The 22,175-nt window shown below is 45.4% G+C and overlaps 1 protein-coding gene across 2 annotated transcripts in view; it reads left to right on the forward strand.

Moving 5' to 3' along the window:
• SLC25A47 (solute carrier family 25 member 47) overlaps positions 1–22,175 on the forward strand; it is a 119,152-nt gene that overhangs the window by 27,723 nt on the left and 69,254 nt on the right. Inside the window, exon 2 of one of the 2 annotated variants that reach the window (XM_078660184.1) lies at positions 12,521–12,685. The exons of the other annotated variant lie outside the window; for it this stretch is intronic. The gene's annotated coding sequence lies outside the window, so the exon portion shown is untranslated. The remainder of the gene's footprint in view (positions 1–12,520; positions 12,686–22,175) is intronic. 2 annotated transcript variants of the gene reach the window in all.

Here is a 22,175-nt window from a genome sequence, read left to right on the forward strand (position 1 = left end):
AGCATGGGTTTGTACTGGAAAGGCACCCTTCCAGCACAAAATACTATGTTTAAACTATCTCTGAAACTTTTCCCACTTCAGTTGTGTTCTGTACAGTGTAGTCCATTATGGAACCATTAGGAGCAATAAAATAATTTCAACTTTTTAACTTCTGCTTCAAAGTGGCGTTATTTACTGGTGCAAAACCCTGTCTACTATAGTTAGTAGATGGGGTTTTGCGAGAAAAAAAACATAGGTGGTTGCATGGGAACTCCCCCTTGATGCAGAATAATGCAAAGTATAGCTCTGTGCTGCTTAACATTACTTTGAGGAAACTTTTAAGAGCATAACAAGTTTTGTGCTGGAAACGAAATTATAAAAAAAATCATTTTGCGCAGGTTTGCAACGCAAACCCAGGGCAAAATGTTTGTAAATCTGGGTCTCTGTGTTTGTGACCATTAGAATCATACTTCTTCTAAAATGGGATTGCAATCCATACAGAATCTGTATTTGGAAGGGTGTTGTAGGCATCCATTCCAATGACCAAATCAGTATGATATGTCTCAATGTTTTGCTTCTCAAATCCAGTCGCAAAAAGTTGAAAAATTACCGACTCATGAGTCGGGTGGTTGTGCATTCAAAAAAGTGAAGAGTGTCTGACTAGCAAAACTCAAACAAACTTTAGAAAAAAGCTACATTTTTCTTTAATGTAGCCCATTTCCTATGAGGAAAACGAGCCGCAATTTTTTTTTACTTCATCAAAAATTAACTGCAGACATAATGACCTGCTGGCCCTAGCAGACCACCATCCGTGTGATGGCCTCCAATTGTAGAGGGTCGCATTTTCACTTACCTCATTAATATTCATGAGCTAGGGTAGATTATTATGACTCACTATATCACTATAATTCGGAAGTTTATGAACTGACCTTTTTGTACTTAGGTCGATTCATAAAATTCTTTATTGCTCACAAAAATATTAGCAGCAATTTACGACCAGTTCTTGTAGTTCTGTCCCTATTTCTTTAAGATTACAAAGTTATACGACTATACGAATTTGATCCTATTTTTGTACTGTTAGAACAACCACATATAAATGTAAATGTAAATGTAGATTGTGCTTATATAGCGCACGGCTACCCGCAGTGGGTGTCCCGGCGCTTGCTTAGGGAACCCGTCCTGATATTCCCTTGTGAGATAGCAGGGTATCCACAAGGTGAAAGTCAGGCATCCCGCCGCGAGGGGCCATTGTGGAGATTAAGCAAGCTATTGCCCAGAGTCGCAGAGTGTGAACCCGTGAGTCGAGGAGGCACCGGGGTGAGAATTATCGAGTCCGTGGAATTTTTAGTCCAAGACCCGCCGAGGCGGGGAATTGAACCCTGGTCCAGGACCGATCTCAGCTTCCGGGTCTGCCGCCTCTAACCCCTGAGCCACACTTCTCCAGCATTTATGCTGTCTGCTCTGGAAGGAACAAAGGCATTAACCAAAGTGCAGAGATGAGTGTAAATCAAGAGGGGGAGTTCTTTTTCTGGAGTCAAATTAGGTGACAGATAGAAGCAAGCAAAACATTAACCAATGTGGTAATAGTAAGCTTGTCATCAAATTTCACTCTTACATTTCTGACCACTTCGATGGGAAGAGAGAAACTGCCAAGTGTTGGAGGCCAGATTTAACAATCCCACAATAGATTTCCCATCCTGGGTAGAAGGTTTTTGATTGTGTTACTCTTCAGAAAGTTCTGAAAGATTTACACCTATATGCCAGTTAGGCATAGGGGAGTTCTTACTTAGACAGATAAAGATTCAGATATCCTTTGTGTACCTGGATAATCCAAAAGCAAAGGATTGGATAAGAACTAACATTTGTACGCATCTGTTAAAGAGAGCTGGTAAGTTTGCCAAGCCCTTTGAAGTAAGCGTTGTACGACTGAGACCTAAAGGGGTGAAATTAAACTGTGTAAGAGTACTCATTGAGAAAGCAGTGGAAAAGCACGGGTTGGTGCCAAGAACTGCAGTGCCACAAGGCAGTAAATCAGGAACATCTTGGTTGACAGTAGCCAAAGGAGCATTTTAGAAGACAGAAAACTGAAGAAAAATGAAACTCCTGAGGACCTCTTGATACTGAAGTCTTGCCATGGAACTAACAGACAGCTAATCACATCAGCCAACATCATCAACACCCTCAATAAAGCCAGCAACAGAAGCAGAATACTATTAAAGGCAATCAAGCACTGCATGAACCCCCTAACAGACCCACCTATTCCTCACTACACAAAAACGTGTCATGCCATCAACCCCTTCTTCAGTGAAAAATTCAGAAGATCTGACAGCATGTTGGTGACATCAAGCTTGCTTCAAATCTTACACCTAGCTCTTCCCAGAGAATCCCGCAATGGTGAGCCTTTAAAGCCCTGTGGCTCCTAGATTTCACTAACATACTCAATTCCTTCAAAGCCTATACTTATGAAGATGATGTCTTACCCTCGTCCTTTATCAAAGCACTCTCTCGGGATGTTCTCTTACTCAAGGCATCTTCACAGAAGATCTCAAGCCAGGCTGGACCCTCCCTTTCCTAAAGAACCCTACACTAAACAATGATGACTTTGCAAACTACCAGCCAAGCACTCACATACCATTCATTGGCAAGATATTTGTACAAACAGTCAATGTTCAAATCCAAGATCCCATCAAATGTTAACCATCTCCTGCATGACTACCAGTCTGGTTTCAGATCAAGCTGCAGCATCAAGACATTACCAAACACATCATAGACGAAGCCCTCTTGTCCACAGATGAAATCGCCCCCTACCTCCTGAGATTGCTTGGTCTCTCAAGTGCCTTTGACTTAATTTGCATAATTGACCGCCCTACCCTCATATGCACCCTGGACTCTTGAGTGGGATGCACTGGCAAAGTCCTTCACTGGTTCCCTGCCTGACCTTTCATCTGATACCAGTCTGTTCACATGTGCACCAGCAGTGACAAAAGAACCCTGTGGAGTCCTTCAAGGCTCCATACTGTCTCCTACCATCTTCAACCTTTACATGCACCTGCGGTGCGTCCATTGGGGCGTGGGGGGCGTAGTCCCCCGCCCGCAGCTCCCTCAGCATCTTTGAACTTAAGTAAACTGAATCAGTTTACTTAAGTTCAAAGACGCCGCCGAGGGAGAGACAGTGTCTGACAATCATGTCAGTCAGCATGACGTCGGACCGCCCACCCCTTTCAGAGACTGAAGGGGGTGGGCGGTCTGGCGTCATGTTGACTGACATAATTGTCACCAGCAACACAAGTGTGCATGAGTGGGGACGGAGGGCAAATTTTCGCACCGTGCCCACTCATGCGCACTTGTGTTTCCCTTGTTTGCGCACGCCCATTAGGAGCCCCTCGGCCTCCTAATGGGCGTGCTACGGTCGAAGATTAGCCATGCCCTAAGCCACGCTTGGCGCTGCTGGCAGCGCCAGTATTGGCTGAGGGGCTGCCAGGACACTCCAGGGCCGTTCATGAAGGCGCCAAGTGGAGCAGCAGAGGTGGCGCGGACCGGCTAAGGTAAGTTTTCCTTTTTCTATATTATATTTAATTCCTTGCAGGCTGCCACCCACCCCCGCGCAAACACCCCCCTCCTCCCTCGCGAGCCGTGACTGGTGACCAACAGGAGCAGAGGTGGTGCAGTATCGGTCCCGGCCGGGGTGTATCAGGGTGCGTCCGGAGCAGCAGGCTCCATCCGCTGCCATCCTCTCCTCAGCAGCATCACCCTCTGTAGCTTACGGGCCATGGGCATTTCCACGTCCGAAGTCCCAGCTGCTCCTCGCAACTCCTATTGGTCCTCTGCCTTTGCTTGCCTTCAGATAGCGCCTGGACACCAATTAATGCAACATCCTGCCTGCTTTTGTGGCCCAGAGCTCGCGCCGACCAACTTCACGAGAATGAGGGGTGCCACTTAATATTTGTGCATATCTTTCGGTTCCTCAGCCAGCCCCCGAACCATTAGCGAAGTGCACAGTACATCTCAGATAACTAGGCGCTAGATACCTGTGGGACCTATCTCCAAGCAGCCTGTGAAGTGCAGTGGCGCCTTTCCACTGGTACACATCGCTATATAAAAGTAACTAAAAATTAAAAAGCACTATCCCGCACTCTCGGCAGTAAGGTATGTTTTATTTTATTTGTTTAATCCCCATCCGTAACCCCCCCCCCCCCCCCCGCCTCCCTCCCGCAAGCATGCCGGCCGTTGCTGGCCCCCTGTCAGAGTTGCTGCCTGTACCAGATGTTAGTTGTACCGCGTATTTCCATGTTTCTGATGTGAAAAAAAATACTACGCACGTGTGCCTGGGACTTGGACAATGCACACACTTTAGTGGTATAATGGATTGCCGGACTTTTCTCAGCAAGGTGTCGTTCGGTTAGTTTGCAAGTGTCTGCCGCGTCCACAAGTGAAGGGTCGTGAGGGACTCCCTGAAACTCTGCTATAGTCGTCTTTTGCAGGTGCTGTATTTTCACTAATTTGTTTGTTTCATACCCTCATAAATAAACATTTTTTTGGGGGTCATTTTATGGCTGTAGAGAAGACTTTCGCAATCTACATTTGTGATTCCGGGGTACAGGCTTAGAAGAGCCACGAGAAAGAGAGCACCAGGGAAAGCTGAAAGAATGGAAGAGAGAAAGAGTGCAGTACAAAGAAATGTGAGAAGGTGCGTGTGCATGTGTATGAGAGAAAGAGAATATCGAGCAGGGAGAGATAGAAGACAGTTGTGATAGAGATATGCATCTTCACAACAATGGAGAGAGGGAGGGAAATTAATAATGCTAGGCACTATGTGAGGCGGGAACTCCTGGTCCCCCAATTAATCTGAAAAAACAAAGGAACCAAAGGAAAGGACCTCGGAAGAGATCCCTTTAACATGTGTGACTACATATAACACTATATCCAATGATGTGTCAAGAATAGTAAAAAAACACTGGAATATTCTGAATACAGGAAACCTAAGATGGGACAAACCGCTATTCTCCTTCAGAAGAGCGCGAAGCATAAAGGATGCCGTAGTAAACACCAGACCTCTTGTAGTACAACACAAGAAAGAAACACAAACTAACCTATGGGGTCTACCCAAGGTAACTGGTCACTACAAATGCGGAAGTTGCAGTGTCTGTCCTTTTACAACAAATACAAAAACACTACTGTTGGAACCAAACAAAGTATGGACAATTAGAGGACAGACTAATTGCAACAGCGAGAATGTCATCTACAGACTGACATGCCCATGCGAATTACACTATGTAGGAATGACCAGTAGAAAAATAAAACTCCGCATAGGAGAGCACAGAAGCACCATTAGGTGCAAGAAGACAAATACAAAACTTACTGAACATTTTTTGTCGCAGGGTCACACTGCAGATGACATAAAATGGACAATAATTGAACAAGTACAACCAGGCACAAGCCTAGACAAACGCCTATATGAGAAGGAACAGAGGTGGGTCTATCGACTTTCCACGCACAAAACCGGTTTAAACGACAATATTCCGTGGAACAATGTGCTGACATAAGGGAATATAGCAGTCTAGACCCCACCAGACAGAGTTCTCACATAATCATCTTGTTTTACCAAAGTCCCCCGTATAAAGGGCGTTTGTTCCCGTGTCCTGAAAGTATTCTCTGTGTAACACTCAATTGTAAATATCGCCTTTGACTCCCATATATGTGCTTAGAAAAACTATAACAAATATACCTGAACCATGGCTCAGCAGACTCGAGCGCTGTCCGCTCGTGATCACTGCACTGTTACCATAGCAATGTACACATTGCTTTACCCAGGCCAGTCCTACAACAATGTTCACTAAAAATTCTGATTGGCCAACACCTTACCACGTGCTCACCACACGTGACCCGGCCACGCCCAACAAGGAAGTGTTCACATTACCGGCAAACAGACACCGGAGACACTCCACGGGGCACGCCGAGCAAGAACCAAGTAGGTTTATCGGTCTGATGAACAGAAGCGACAAGTAAGTACACTTTGAGGGACCGCTAAGCGGGAACGATCGCTTGTAGTATTCACTACTCTGTCTTGGGACAACTCGATTGTCAAATGCGCTTTATCAATAGCGCTGACACTGGAAACTTGTTTTTCACTTACAGGAGACGGAATCCTGTCTACTTGGTTACGCTGGTGCCCATGAAGCGAGAGTCTCGCTTTCAAGCGTAAGCACCAAATAACCAGCTACTATAATATCATTAAGACGGCTTTTCACGACGAGTCACAGTTGTCTCGGCAGCCGTTCACAGCGCAGCACGATAACAGGTCACTCTCCCATTTACCGCCCCCTTTTTTCCACGTATCCCTGACGCCAAATCATATCGACACCCCTCATTTGGCGCCTGCCCCTTTTAATCAAAAGGCACTTCCCGGCCATTTTTTCACTACAGTTCTGTTGCCACACACGCAATAGATATGTTAACAACCACTCAAGTGACATACTGGTATGATTCCACACGTGGATATTATGATTGTCCGAATAATCCTGAATGTCTATGTTATATGTGGTACAATCTATTTTGTCTACCCCTGTGTGTGACCCCTCCTGTTCTTTGTTTCCCTGTTTTTGCAGGTTTTTTCAAAATTGAACAAACGCACTTTTTTTCACGAGATCCCTATTTAAGATCTCTTAATTGAACTAGGGCAGGACGCTCCTTAGCGCGGGCGGACCACCCAGTTCAAATCACCTACGGTCCTGACGAAAACCCTTGAAATCCATGTCTGGGTTGAAACATGTAGACCTTTTTAAACATTAATTTTGTATATTCACATTCACATAGCACACTTTTGCTATTTTTATATATTTTAACACGACTTCTGACACCGAAGCCTTCCTAATTAGGCAAAGGTGCCACACTTTATTTTTAATAAGGGTTCAAGCGCTCAAGAATAAATCTTGAAGTGAGTAGTGTTGGCCCTTTTTAATACACAATTTTGATAGTCTTGTACACATAAAAACGAAACCAGCTCCACTGTAATCAGGTGTCGCAGCACACCCTGTAGGCACTCGGCCTATGGGGTGGGACCCCGATGATGAAGCATGTCACCAACCAGGTTGGTGAGTGAGGGGTCTTCTATAAGGATATGCTTTATCCAGTAACAGGTTGGGGCAAAATGTGCTAGCCAGAGCACTATTGCTCATGATTAGAGAGTTACTTCTCTCTCTACCCACGAGGGGTTACTCCTCTATTGTTTTTTCATAGAGATATGCATAACAGAGATGAGAGGGGTAGCAAAAGAGACATGCAGGAAGGAGACAGGAAAATAAAAGGAGAAGACAAGTAAGATGGTGAGAACTAAAGGTGAGAGACAGCTCAGAGTGAGCATGGGCGACAGAAGAGAGAAAGATACCTATGATAGAAAGACAGATTAGAAAGAGGCAACTGAGACTGAGAGAGTTTGGAAGGATAGACAAATGGACAATATAGACTGGTGAGAGAGAGGTGCGTTTTCAAATTTGCTTGAAAATGCACCATTAGAACGCCCTGTAGGTTGGTAAAGTACGACAAGAATTTTACGCCCGCCACTTTCAAATGTCACCAGCCGCCCCTGTTTACATGGAGCTGCTTGGTGCTGTATTCACAGATAACACCATCAATATTCATCAGTGCTAATGATACACAACTCTACTTGAAAGTCTTTTCTTCAGACATCCAGCGCTGCTTGCACATCATTCAGTTCTGGAAGAAGAATCTCAGTCCAACCAAGACAGAATTCCTGTTATATGCCAAAAATAAACAAGATGCAGTAGAAACCTGGTGCAATGACATGAACCCTGACAGCTTCAAACCTCAACTTTCATTGAGTGCTAGTCACTCGGATTCACCTGGGACACCCTCCTCACCGTCTATGAACATATTGCAAATAAACAAAGATGGCCTGGCAACATTTCCCTCTTCTAAAAAAAGTTAAACAGTTGCTTCCAGAAAGTGACATTTGAACTGATATTTAAGCCTCCATACATCGCTTCTGAATGGTAGTAATGCCATACTCTATGACCTCTCCGGCTCCACACTAGCAACCCTTAGGGGGCATACCACACACTGCAATAAATGTCCTCATAGGCCTGAAGAAATATGATCACATCACCTCCATACTGATGAAACTCCATTGGCTCCCCTTGCCGTCTGTCTTCAAACCAGCTGCATCAGTTACAAAGCTATCACATCCAGCACACCCCTTATCTTGAAGACAAGCTTAACATCTCTGGTGGTTCCCAACACACCCACAGCCAGGTACCATCAAAGTACAGGCTGAGAAGTGTAAGAAAGGAAAACACAAGACACCAAGCATTTTCTTTCTATGCACCCAGGATCTGGAACAACTTCCCCAAATCTATCAGGACTGCCCAACCTCTGCTCCAATTTAGGAAAGAATTGAAATTTCACCTCTGTAAAGAACACTACATCACAACACATTAACCTCCTTTACTATGCAGCTAATTGTTGACTTTATGTTTGTCCCTGACCATGTGCAGCACTCTCCTGCTGGCTTTTGTCTAGGATTGCTGTATTGAAATACCACATACATACATATATTTGGGGCTCCAGCTCTTAACAGAGAAAGGAAGAGACCTCACTTTCGGATACTTAGTGGAGATTTTTTATCATGAAGTAAGAGCAAGGGTACTTTTATTTACACAAGTCCAGAAGGTGACTCTAGAGAAGATAGTCAAAAATATTTTCATCAATGCCTGTGCACAGTTATTTCATAGCTCTTATGAATAGACTGCCTTTATAGAATTACAGGAAGAGTAAATGAAACAGTTGATTAAATGAAAAAGTTCCTAGATGAGTTAGCTGCACAATTCGTTTGATCATTTAGGACTGCTTCTTTGGCCTGTGTTGATGTCAGCTTATAATGATAAAGCTGCTATTTAATTCTTATTTTCATGTTTTGTAATAGATACGATGCTAGGCATGTTCAAGTTGTGGGGTGTGAAGTTTTTCTGCTTTGACCACAGGTGTGAACCAAGCACTCCTAGAATAATTCTCATAACTTTAAGGGAATTGTTTTACAAAAACTGTTGTCAGTTCAAGGCTGAGATCATCCGCTGTAGTGTTATGGGTCAGTGGATCAGCAAACTGCATAATATTTGGAGTATTACAAAACATTTCTTCCACTTCATATATATCAACATTTTTTCAGGTACAAAACGTCGAATTAAACAGGAATCTTATGGCCAATAGAGGAAAGAGCTGAAATAGTGATTACAAATCTTACTTCTTTAACGATTGGCATGACCAAAGGAAGAAATTATTCTGTGGAGCTTAAATCTGGAGAAAAAGTGTAGACCAAAGTGTGGCCAGCTTTTTGGGTGCGGGTGGCACTGCCTGCTCAAGGCCACATTCAAAAATGGCAAAAGATTAGCAGTGTTGTTCAAGGAAGGGGATCACCCCAGACTGTCCTTAAAATCCTCAAGAAAGGGAGGAAACTAAGAATACAATGGTAGAAAAGATTGGGATAAAATGGCGGTAATCGATTAGAAAGTCTACGGTAGCGGTAGCAACACTGGAAAGCACGGTTTACAGGTTTTGAAAACACACCCAATGAGATCAGAAGGAGAATTGCATTGAAGGGTGTATACACTTGTTGGAACTGCGATGGCCAAGTCTGGAACTGATGTCTCATGCAGTCAGGACTCTGTCGTGAAGAAACAAGATATCATTACTGTTATACAGACCAGCACCTGGATTTTCTTTTCTTCGTGCGGTATGGAGCCTGTGTTGAAAAGAACACATTTTAAAGTAGAAGAGTCGGAGGTATTGCAGCAGACAACTACAGGTGGAACTTCAGAGTAGCACAAAGGCAGATGTTGGGGAATACGACTCAAGAGTAGTGTGAGAGGGAGTGAAATCCATGGTAAAAGGCAAGGAGAACAATGCCGGAATAGTGGAGACACATAGTATTTAACATTACTAAACATGGCATTTAAGTGCACTAACCAGGTAAGTATTGGTGTATTCCTTGTATTACTACTATGAATTACCTTCAGCCTTCTGATAGGCGTAATCATGATGGAATTAGTGGTTGGCACCAGGATTAAAAAATTCTGTGACCTGATTGCTGCACAGCTTTGATAAGTAGTTGCAGTTCCACTGCCCGGTAAACCAGGGGCCCACACTTGAATATTCTGTAACGTTTCCACAATGACAAATTTAAAATTACCCTCCTTTAAAGATGATCCAAAATGTAAATCCCTTTACCACCTATTTTGTTTTTTAAGAGTAATGCCTACAAAAATGATCTTAGCTATCAGGATATATTGTTTGTTAAACCGCTTAACAGGAAATATTTAATAGTTTGAAATGGGTCTTTGGTTATAAGTAGGGCTATTTTAATAATAATGTAAGGTTCTGGTCAAAGTATAGCTCCTTGCATGCAATAAATAAATGGCACTTCACCCAAGGAAGAAGCAACTGTGGGTCCAGATTTGGGATTTAGTTGCTCCAAGAGCCTTACTCAATGTTATTTTAATAGGAGTGTGAGGATTTCCCACGTCCTCTGTAAAAAGTAGTAAATGCAAGAACTGAAAAGGCCTTCCCATTAAACCCAGCATCAGGGGCAAGTTTGTATCTAGTGACATGGACCATGGAGACTATGAGAGAGTCCCCAAAACGACTCAGTTACTTGGATCCTACAGCTCAGATTAATGCGTCTCCCAGGAAGTGTGGAAAAACAGTGAGAAGGCTAGTACATTTTTCAAGACAATTAAGTTTAAAAGTTGGGCTTTCTAGACAGATACTTGTTAATAGAAAATCTTTTATTATAATGAAAAGGGGCAAAACACCTGATTTGATTGGTTGAGGCAAGAAGAAAAAGTGCATGGTGAAAACAGATGGGCTTGCAATGGGTATCTTTTAGCCAAACCCAAAATGTAAGTGTATGATCTCTAGCTCCTTGAGCAAAACGATGATTGCGACAGGAACCAGTTTTATGTTCTCAAAAGACTCATAGATCAGAAAATAGAGATGTAGGATCATCTGTAGAAGAACTGTCTATAAATTCACAATATAGCGTAAAAGGAAATTCAATGGCCATGCTTCTTTGCTTGCTAGAAAGTTCATTCAAAAGTCAGCAATTCTAGTTGATGGTTAACAGGAACTGCTTTTGAAGTTGTGTATTCATGAGAAAGCGGGTAGTGTTCTCCTTGTCTGGCATTTGAGCAGATGCTACGGTTGTGAGTGATACCCTCCAGCAGGTTGTTGGTTATTTGAGGCTCAAGTTGAAACATCCTATCGGGTCCTCATTAACCCAGTTAGAAACAAAGAGTTACCCAACAACCTCTCCTTTGAGGAAAAATATGCTTTGTGTTGCTTCTGTAGAAAAACCTTTCTCACAGAAGGAAAAAATGTAGTTTTCAGTATTTCAGATGGTTGCAGGTTCTACAAGGAGGTCTTGAGTGCATCAGCACATCACGAGGCCAACTGTCTCTCAATCTGCACTGCCTTTGGTCTAATATGGGGAAGATTCATAAGCGTATTCCTTAGCCATTGCACTAACCCACTGCCTGACCTAGAATACAAAGCCGGGGAGGCGTCCATTCTGATTTGCTCTTGTTGATGTGTTCTGTATGCACTTTGGAACTGTTCTGAAAAACAACACATGTCCTCTTAGAAGAATCTTCTGCATGTAGTTTATCTGCTCCTACTTAAAACTATTGAAAATACGAGTTTGCACTATCTCAAAGGCCTGCCCCATACCTAGAATTTTAATGAGGCAGTGCTTATTGTTAAGGGGCAGAAAACTGCAACATTCCAAATAAATGGTCTATTAAAATCCAGTAGGTACATCTGCACAGAAGAACCTGCCAGAGTCATGAAAACATACAAGGAATTACAAGGATCGATGAAGAACATAACCTAGAATTGTAATGATTCCAGGAGTCAATGCTTGTTGTACAGGAGCACAAAACTGCAGGATTCCAAATAAATGGTCTATTGAAATGCAGTAGGTACATCTGTACAGAGGAACTGGCCAGCTTCATAAAACTGTGGAAGGAATTACAAGGATCGATGAAGGACATAACACTGGGCTGTGCTTACGAATGCGTGGTTCCTGATGGGTCATGTAGCCTTACATCATTTGAGCTAAGCACCATAAACCATATTGGCAAGCAATATTGAGTGAATTAGGCAGTGTTTTCTGGTGAATTTCCCAGTCGAGCTCAAGTATGTTCTCCTTGGCATGCCAACCGATGTGGATGTCCCACGCGCCAAACTCCTTTTTTCTAACTTGAGCCTGGTGGTGGCGAAGAGAGATGTGGCCAAGTGCTTGGCTGCCCCTAAGTTCCTGACTCTCCAGGAGTGGAGGACGGGGATGGATTTATATATGGAGACTGAGAAGGTCACTTACGAAAGCAGAGGGTGCCCACATAAGTTCTCTAAGATCTGTTAACTGTACTTGTATGATTTCTTGTGCTCGTACTCCTGTCTGTTGTTTGTTATTTGTATGCAAAGCAAAATAAAAAATATATATTTTTAAATGTTATGTTTGTCACTTTTCCAGTTGCAGAAATAAATAAATGCTCAGATTTGTAGAGTGAGGCTAATCACCTGTGAGGATATCGAGGAGCTGTCCATAGGCATGGGGAGATTAAGTGATTTGCCCAGAATGAGACGACGCTGAGACATGGACCTGGATCCCCAGCTCCTAAGCATCATTTTGCCAGTGGTAATTGTCTCCGTATATTGTAAATTGGAACATAAGTAGTGTTATATGTAAAGTGTGCTGATGCCTTCAAGGTACAGATCGCTGTCGAGAAACATTAAGGTCCTTATTATGACTATGCCAGTCCATTGGACAGTCGTAGCCAAGGTGGCAATAAAGGCACCTCTGCACCAGCAGTCCGACAACCCCCTCACAATTTGAGTGGTTGTACAGCATTGGCACCGCCGCAACCGCCATGAATAAGATATCCCTGGCAGTGTTGCAGCTGTCCGGAGGCCGCAATATGCTTGACGAGGCTGCTTCAGCCCCGCCAAGCATAACGAGTTTCCTCACGGGAAACACTTGTCATAACAGTGTATCTGCCATGAAAAATGTGGCGGTGAGGAAACAAAGGGGGCCCTACAGGGCTCCCTTCTGCCTGTGCACTATTGGTTGCATGCAGGGGGGCACATGTTGCGCCCCTCTGTCTGCATGCACCCCCTGGTTCCTGCAAGGCATGGACCTAGCAGTCCATGCTCTATAGGAACTGCCTTTGACGCTCTAATTACAGTTCCTACTTTAACCACTCCCATGCTCATGACGAGCTTAGCTCGTCATGAGCCACGGTGGGCGTGTGCTCATGACGAGCTGAGCTCGTCATGACCATTGCGCCGCGCCCACGCTGGGATAATTTCCCTGCTGTGCTGGGCGTTCCATTGGAAGGGGCGTGGTCATGACGAGCTGAGCTCGTCATGAGCACACGGCCATCGTGGCTCATGTGCTGCGCGCGCCCCCTTCCCCCAGCACAGCGTGGAGAATTAGCCCGGCAGGGAAGGGGTTAAAGGCACCACCATTGGACCGCCAAAGAACTGCCCACCAGAGACTTTAAAAGTCATACTCTGCTGAGAAGTTGGGTAGTCTGTGTAAATCTAAGGGGTTCGACAGATGGGATCTTATTGGAATTGCCCAAATAAAAGATGTATGGGGGAAAGACACAGTGCACACCTTTGAGTCCCTCAAAAAACAATATAGTCCACACGATAACAAATATTATCGGTATCGACAAGTGAGACATGCCCTTGCCACCCACATCCCTAAAGGTACGGTGCTCCCAGAGGCATCGCCCCTGGAGGACCGAGTACTGGATGGAATTATCCCCCCAAAAAACATTTCCCTGATATACAGGAAACTGATAAATAACATGGAGAACCCGCTGGTTCGGATTAGAGCTCAATGAAATGCAGATGGGTTAGAACTAGACAATGAGGATTGGACAGAGGCGGCCTCCTCCCCAAAGGTGGTCGCCATCCAGATGCGGCTTCGAATGGTGCAATTGAAGATATTTCATAGATCCTATATAACTGGACCCCGATTGGTACGAATGGGACGAGCTGAGAGTGGAGAGTGCAGGAGAAAGTGTGGGTAAGTTGGCACTCTAATGCATACTCTCTGGCATTGTGTTGAGATACAGCTGTATTGGACTAAGATCCATGATGAGCTGAGGGGAGCTATGGGTGTGGAGATACGACCGGAGGTGTTTGTTGAATGTGTGGGAGCCTACAGATTTAAATGCGTACCAGAAACAGTGGGTGACGTTGGCGTATATGGTGGCTAAACGAAACATAGCTCTGCTCTGGGGTGCCAGTCAGCCGCCCCGAGTCACCAAATGGGCGGAGGACCTTGATTGGTGTATGATTAGGGAAAGAGCAGTTTATGTGGCCAGGGGCTGCCCAAAGAAGTGGGGTAATATCTGGAGCGCATGGAATAGTTACAGAGGAGAAATTTGTGAACCACCTACACCGATACTGGTACCAGAGATACAGGACTCCCCAAGATCCCTAAACTAAATGTTGTTATATTTGATTCTGTACTTTGCCACAATGCCTCATGTGTTGGAATTGTACTGTGCTCACCTGAGATTTATTTTCCCTTTTTGTAATGTCTTTCTCTGTTTTCAATAAAAAGAGTTTAAAAAAAGAAAAAATGTCATACTCTTCCGGGCGGTTTCTTATGGCTTTGGCGGTCTAGGAGTGGGGCTGTGACGTGGCAGCCCTGTTCTGAGACCACCAAAGTCAAAATAAGGCCTTTAATAAACATATAAACAAAGTGAACGGCAGAGCGGGATGTGTGGAAATTCAAATAGGGCAGTTTAAGCACCTCAAGTGCAGATGAAGAGTCTGCTATTTCTTATCAGAATTCCAGTTAGGGCTTTTGTCTGCATCTGGACATTATAATTGATTGACTGCATGGAATTATGGCCCTTCTAGAGACTTCCACCTTCCAAGATTCACCATCCATACAAATAATATGGCTTTAAAGTTGTGCTTTAGAGACATTGGGCCAGATGTGCGACCATTCCATTTTGTGAGTTGCAAATTGTGATGTTTTGCGACTTGCAATTTGCCACCCAAACCAGTCATGTGCACTTTCCTCATTCTCCATGTAGGCTGCATTACAGCCTGCATGGAGAACATGCCCAGGCCCCCATTCCCTAGTTCAGTGTCGAACCAGGACGCTCAAAACCAATCACAATGCTGCATTGCAGCGTTGTAATTGGTCAGGGGAGCCTGACTGTTCTTCCTGGCTTCCAGTCCCACGAGGAGAGCTGTAGCAAGGAACAGAGACGCAGCAGCGGGACCCGGCGGCAAGGTAAGTTTATAGACCTGCAAAATAGGGTTTGTACATTGCACAGACCAATTTAGCGACCGCAAACGGGACGATTTTCCGTTTACGACTGCAAAAAAGGTCATACATCTGGCCCATTATTTTTGAATAATCAGCGCTGTGGATGCAGTTCTCCTTTTGGGAACAAATGCCCACTCAAATGTCATTTTAATTTTTTTTTATTTTTTTTTAAACATTGAGACCTCTTCTTTAAATTAGCATCTCTTGCATTCTTACATCGCTTTTGTTTGAGATGATGTATACATTCATTTTGTTCAGGTGCGGAAATTTACATACTCGGGGGAGATTTACTAATATTTTGAGTCATGTTTGCATCACAAAAGCGACGCAAAATGGCATAAATCTTTTTTTCCCTAATTTACTTTCCAGCGCTAAACTTGTTTAGCGCTGGAAATGACGTCAAAGTAATACAAAGCAGCGCATAGGACTGGTTCGCATTACTGTGCGCCAAGGGTGGTGCATGGGCGTTCCCATGCAACCACTGAAGGTTTCTCACGCGAAACCCAATTTACTAAATACAGTAGATTGGGTTTAGCGTGAAAAAACTGTGCCCTTTTAAACTAGGTGCAAGGAAGGAGAAATGCTTTAATTTCTCCTTCCTTTCCCCACCTTGCATGTGTGTTGCACTTTGCAGCACGCATACAAAGTGGGAAAAGTTTTGCCTTGTTTCTAGGCATAGTATTGTGTACAAGAAGGGTACCCTTCTTGTATGCTAAACTCACACAGACACACACCCTAGCGCTATGGCACTACGGTGGTGTATCAATCAATCAATCAATCAATCAATCATGGTAATTTGTATAGCACGCTACTCACCCGGTAGGGTCTCAAGGCGCTGGGAGGAGGGGTCCGCTACTGCTCGATGAGCCAGGTCTTGAGGACCTTCCTGAAGGAGAGGTGATCCTGGGTCAGTCGAAGGTGGATGCGGAGGGAGTTCCATGTCTTGGCTGCCAGGTAGGAGAAGGATCTTCCCCCGGCGGTGACCTTGCGGATGCGTGGTACGGTGGCGAGGGCGTGGCTGGTCGATCGTAGCTGGCGGGTGGGCGTGTAGAAGGTCAGGCGGCTGTTGAGGTACTTGGGGCCCAGGTCGTGGAGGGCCTTGTGTGCGTGGGTGAGGAGCCTGAACATGATCCTCTTGCTGACGGGGAGCCAGTGCAGGTCTCTCAGGTGGCCGGAGATGTGGCTGTGTCGGGGGGGGTGTCCAGGAAGAGTCGTGCAGAGGCATTCTGGATGCGCTGGAGTCTTTTCTGAAGTTTGGCTGTGGTTCCAGCGTAGAGGGTGTTTCCGTAGTCCAGCCGGCTGGTGACGAGTGCCTGTGTGACCGTCTTCCTGGTTTCAGTGGGGATCCATCGGAAGATCTTGCGGAGCATGAGCAGGATGTTGAAGCACGATGATGAGACGGCGTAGACTTGTCTGGTCATCGAGAGGGAGGAGTCCTGGATGAAGCCCAGGTTGCGTACGTGGTCCGTTGGTTTGGGAGTGGTGCCCAGGGCAGGGGCCACCAGGAGTCATCCCAGGCGGAGGGCGATGATCCCAGGATGAGGACTTTCGTCTTGTCTGAGTTCAGTTTCAGGCGGCTTTTCTTCATCCACTCTGCGACGTCTTTCATCCCTTCGTGCAGGCAGGTTCTGGCGGTGGCGGGGTCGTTGGTGAGGGAGAGGATCAGCTGGATGTCGTCGGCGTAGATGATGTTGAGGTTGTGTTTGCGTGCTATGGCTGCGAGAGGGCTCATGTAGACGTTGAAGAGGGTTGGGCTGAGTTATGATCCTTGTGGTACGCCGCTGATGACTTCGATGGCCTCGGATCTGAACGGGGGGAGGCGGACTCTCTGGGTTCTGCCGGCAAAGAACGAGATGATCCACTCCAGTGCCTTCTCTTGGACTCCGATGTTGTTGAGGCGCTGCACTAGGGTGCGGTGGCAGACGGCATTGAACGCTGCAGAGAGGTCCAGGAGGATGAGGGCCGCTGTTTCCCCGTTGTCGAGCAGGGATCTGATGTCGTCAGTGGCTGCGATGAGGGCGGTCTCGGTGCTGTGGTTGGCTCGGAAACCGGACTGCGAGGGGTCGAGGGCTCCGTTTGTCTCGAGGAAGGCGGCGAGCTGTCTGTTGGCGGTCTTCTCAATGACTTTGGCAGGAAAAGGGAGGAGCGAGATGGGGCGGTAGTTCTTGAGGTCGGTGGGGTCTGCAGTTGGTTTCTTCAGGAGGGCGATGAGCTCGGCGTGCTTCCAGGTCTCCGGGAAGGTGGCGGTGTAGAAGGAGGTGTTGATGACGTCCCGGAGTTGGGGTGCGATGATGGAGTCGGCCTTGTTGAAGACGTGGTGGGGGCAGGGGTCGGTTGGTGATACGGAGTGGATGGTGTTCATCGTGCTGGTGATGTCTTCGGTGCTTACCGGGGTCCAGGCGCAGAGGGTGGGGGTGGGGGGCGTTGGTTCGGTGGTTGGGTGCGGCAAAGAGCTCGGCGGCACCTTCCCCCCCCCACCCGAGTGGGGGGGAGAGGGCCGAGCACTTTGCCAGGGCCGGTTGTGGTTCCCGGTCCGGCCCTGTTTGTGACCATTAAAACACTGTGTGCATCAGGCCCTAAGAACCCACATACACTGACTGAAATAAGAAACTACCAAGCATTTACACATGCACTAGGTCTTCTTTTCTGCAAGCCTGCTTGAACGTTAATGTATTCAAAACGATTTACATTTGTTGCTTGACACCATGATACCATGCCTACCCAAAATATGCGAGAAATTACCACTGTTGTGCCAGGGCCAGCATGTTGCAATGAGCAATCACCATTCTGGAAGGGCCAGCAAGTTGCAAGAGAATACCACTATTGTACTAGAGTAAGCATTTTACCAGGAAATAATACCATTGTTGCAGTGCCAGCGTGCTGCCAGGAGTTACCACTGTTGTGCCAGGCCCAGCATGTCGCAAGGAATTACTTCCATTGTGCCAGGACCAGTGTACTTCCAGAGATTACCAACATTCTTCATGATCCAACATTTTACCAGTATTTAACACTCTTGTCCCAGGGCCAACCATGTTGCCAGGGGTTACCACCATGATGCCATGCCCAGCATTTATTAGGAATTCCCACAACTGTGCCATGAGGAGAATCTTGCCAGGGATTCCAATCAGTGTGCCAGGGTCAGACTTTATTAAGAATTACCGCCATTTACACAAGGTAAGTGTGTTGAAAGGAGTTACAACCATTACGTCAATGCAGCAATTATTAGCTTCTGAGCAGAGACCTTGGAGCCAAAGAGCAGAGAGGGACATAAATTAAAGCCCAGTGGGCCCAGTGTTATTTATAGACAGACAGTCAGATGGACGGACGGCTAGCTGGTTGGCTGGAATGATGGATGGATGGATTAGCTACTGGTATCACAAAGGTGTATATCTGTGCAGGGCACACCTGTATGTCTGTTTTCATGCAGTAGCATGATTTGCAGACAGAACAGCATGAAAACAGTGAGCAGGGGTTCCCTCTTTCGGTTTCACAGTAGTTCATTGTGCAGCACATGCATTATGTTGGAAAAACTCAGAATGAAACATATCTGCTTTGCCTTTAAATACCAGAGAGAGTCTCACCTTGCAATTCGGGATGGATTGTTCCCATGAGGAGAAGGGTCAGTACTGATTTGTATAAAGCAGGTCTCTGTCTGGAGTGGCACTGTCAGCAAAGAAATGATAAGTTGAAATGCTACCAAGGACGATTGCCATTGTGTAGAAAATTGGGTTGTTGGTTGACTGGGGTGTGAGCCCTAGTCGAGCAGCAACGACAGCCTTTGTCAGGGAAGGCACAAGCCAACCCTAAATTAACATGCACTCAACCCTCTGGTAGCCTGGCATAGAGCAGTCAGGCTTAAGTTTAGAGGCAATGTGTTACGTATTTGTGCAACACTTTAAACAGTAATAAAGTGAAAAACACCACACAAAAATGATCTAACACCAAGACAGTAGCATAGCATTATTTTTAATAAATAAAACAAGACCAAAACGGCAAAAATACAATCGGTAGAACCGGACATAGACACTTTTAATGGTTTTAGTGAAAATAGCGCCAAAAAGCACAAAGCACCAACCGTGGATATCTGGTCATGCCAGACTGGGACAAATTCACAAGTTCAGGTCAACCATGATAGAGCACGTGCCAGCTACGGGGGACCCAGTTAAGCCTGCTGAATAGAGTAGAACAAATCCTGGTATGTGTAGCGTTGTGAGAATCTGTGTCGAAGATGCATCACACAGTCAAATCGATGCATCGGTTTCAAGTTGTGGTTAGGCTCTGATGCAAGGGCCTGCATCATCATTGAGGATCACGTCAACGAGAGATTGCAATGCTAAGTCCAATGGCGTGAATGTATCATGCAGTTGGGGAATGCATTGATTCTGAGAGAGTTGTGAGGCTGTGATGCGGAGTCCGTCATCATCGTCGAGGTTGCTGTTGGCGAGGGATGCAAGGGCCAGCGCCGAGGATGCCTCACGCAGTGGTGGTTCTGAAGGTGTTGCGAGCTGCGGAGGTGATGCAAGTCTTTGTGAACGGTCCAATACATGCAGCAGCGGAGATGTGTTGGTTCTGCTTGGAGTTGCACCTCGCAGCAGAGGAGATGCGTTAGTTCTGCTAGATCCCTATAGACTGGCAGAGCACCTTAAGCCCACTTCCAAGGGTCCAGAATGGGGTGGCAACACTTGTCAGGATAGACAGATAGCAGAGTCCAGGTACAGGTACAGGGTTGTTGAAAGCCTATCATGTCCCTGAGACTTCAGATCAGGAGGACAGCCAACTAACCCTTGGGAATCACACTGGGTTTCTGGGGTCAAGAGATGCAGATCCAGTCCTTCTCACCTAGGCAAGAGTGCAGCAGGCACCGGGGCAGCACAGCAAGGCAGCAGTTCCTTCAAGGAAGGAGTCCAGCAGAGTGACAGACCATCTTCCTGGCTGGGTATCCACAGGTCCAGAATTGTAATGAATTGGTGCTGTCTGAGGTTTAGTATATGTACACCCAAGGGTGCCTTTAAAGTTGGGAGAGGCTTCTAGAGGCATGCCTTTAAACTAAAGTGCACAGGTGCCCTGCCTTTGTGACCATAGCTCCAGACTAACTTTAGGGGTATGCAATCCTTTGTGTGGAGACAGGACATAGCCTATTCAAGTATAGGTGGGGCTGGGTCCAGCTCCTCCTTCCCATCTTGCCAGTGATGGCCCATCCAATCACACCTAATCTCCCCTTTGTGTGTGGCTGTATAGGAGGAATAAACAAAACTCAACTGTCACCCACACCCAGTCATGTGATCCAGATGCAGGCTGCAGACACCAAATGGCTAAGGCAGGAACATTCCAACTTTCTAAAAGTGGCATTTTCAAAGTTGTTATTTAAAATCCAACTTCACCATAAGTTAGAATTTGTATTACAATTTCAAGGACCACAAACATGAACTGGTTACCTGTTCCCATTTGGTAACAACACTTATAAAATGTAATAATGTAACTCCAATGTTATCCTATGGGAGAGATAGGCCTTGCAGTAGTAAACATTTCTTTAGGACGTTTTCACTACCAGGACATGTAAAACTTAAAAGTTCAAATTCAACTTTTTAAATACATGACACCCTGCCCTCTGGGCTATCCAGGGCCTGCCATAGGAGTGACATATATGTATTAAAAAGGAAGGTTTGGGCCTGGCAAAAGGTTTATTTTGCCAGGTCAACATGGCAGTTTAAAACTGCACATACAGGCTGCAATGGCAGGCCTGAGGCATGTTGGTACTTTAGTGGGCAACACAATCAGTGCTGCAGACCCACTAGTAGCCTTTCATTTGCAGGCGCTGGGCACAGGTAGTGCCACTTTACTAGGGACTGACAAGTAAATTAAATATGACAATTGGGTAAAAGCGAATCTTACCATGTTTTAAGAAGAGAGCACAAGCACTTTAGCCCTGGCTAGCAGTGGTAAAGTGTGCAGAGTCCTAAGGCCAGCAAAAATGAAGTCAGCATAAATAGGAGGAGGAAAGCAAACTAAAATCTGGGGATGACTCTGCAGAAAGGGCTAAGTCCAACACAGTGGTTTAGACTTCTTCCGAACATTCCACCCATCACTTTATGTACCTTTCATCAGTAAGCACAGTTCTGCCTGTCCATTGTCTATGTTCGACCAGTTCTGTGTTATTCATTGATTTATAAACAGTTGTAATAGAAAAAGATGAACAGGTCCATATAGTTTGTTATTTTCCGTGCCCTGTTGCAGTATTCACGGTGTGTGACTTTGCCCCGTCTGTTTCCCATCTCATACTGCTCTTTGAGAGTAAAAAAATCTTTCGCCAATTCTATGTCTTTGCTACTCACCATATTCTACTTTAAAGATTTGCTATCTCCTGTAATCTGTGTCTAAATATACTGCTCTCTTTCTTCCCTCCAATGTTCATCCATTACAACAACAAATAACACATTCACCTACATTAGCACAGACCTCTTTGCCTTGCCAATGCTTCCTTTTAGTACTGAATACACATGCTACAATCTCCACAGACATGCTGGCCACAAGGAGGCATTTTATGCCAGGCACATGAAACAACAAAGGGACTATAACTTGTAGCTACCTAATATGAAATAGGTATTTATATAGCACTTGTTATGCCTGATGAGGGTAAGCACTTGGGGGGCCGCATGCTACTCCTTTGAATGGTCACAAACATTAAGGCCTTTCACATATATAATACATTGCACTATGTTATGCAATTTATCAAACACTCGCCATTTCACTTGTAAACAATCTATTATGCAGTTTGTTATATATGGAAGTTTCCATATTGTCTTGAAGCTCACCATGTAATATGGTCATG

This window comes from Lissotriton helveticus, chromosome 9 (genome assembly GCF_964261635.1).
Source record: "Lissotriton helveticus chromosome 9, aLisHel1.1, whole genome shotgun sequence".
NCBI classification, from domain to species: domain Eukaryota; kingdom Metazoa; phylum Chordata; class Amphibia; order Caudata; family Salamandridae; genus Lissotriton; species Lissotriton helveticus.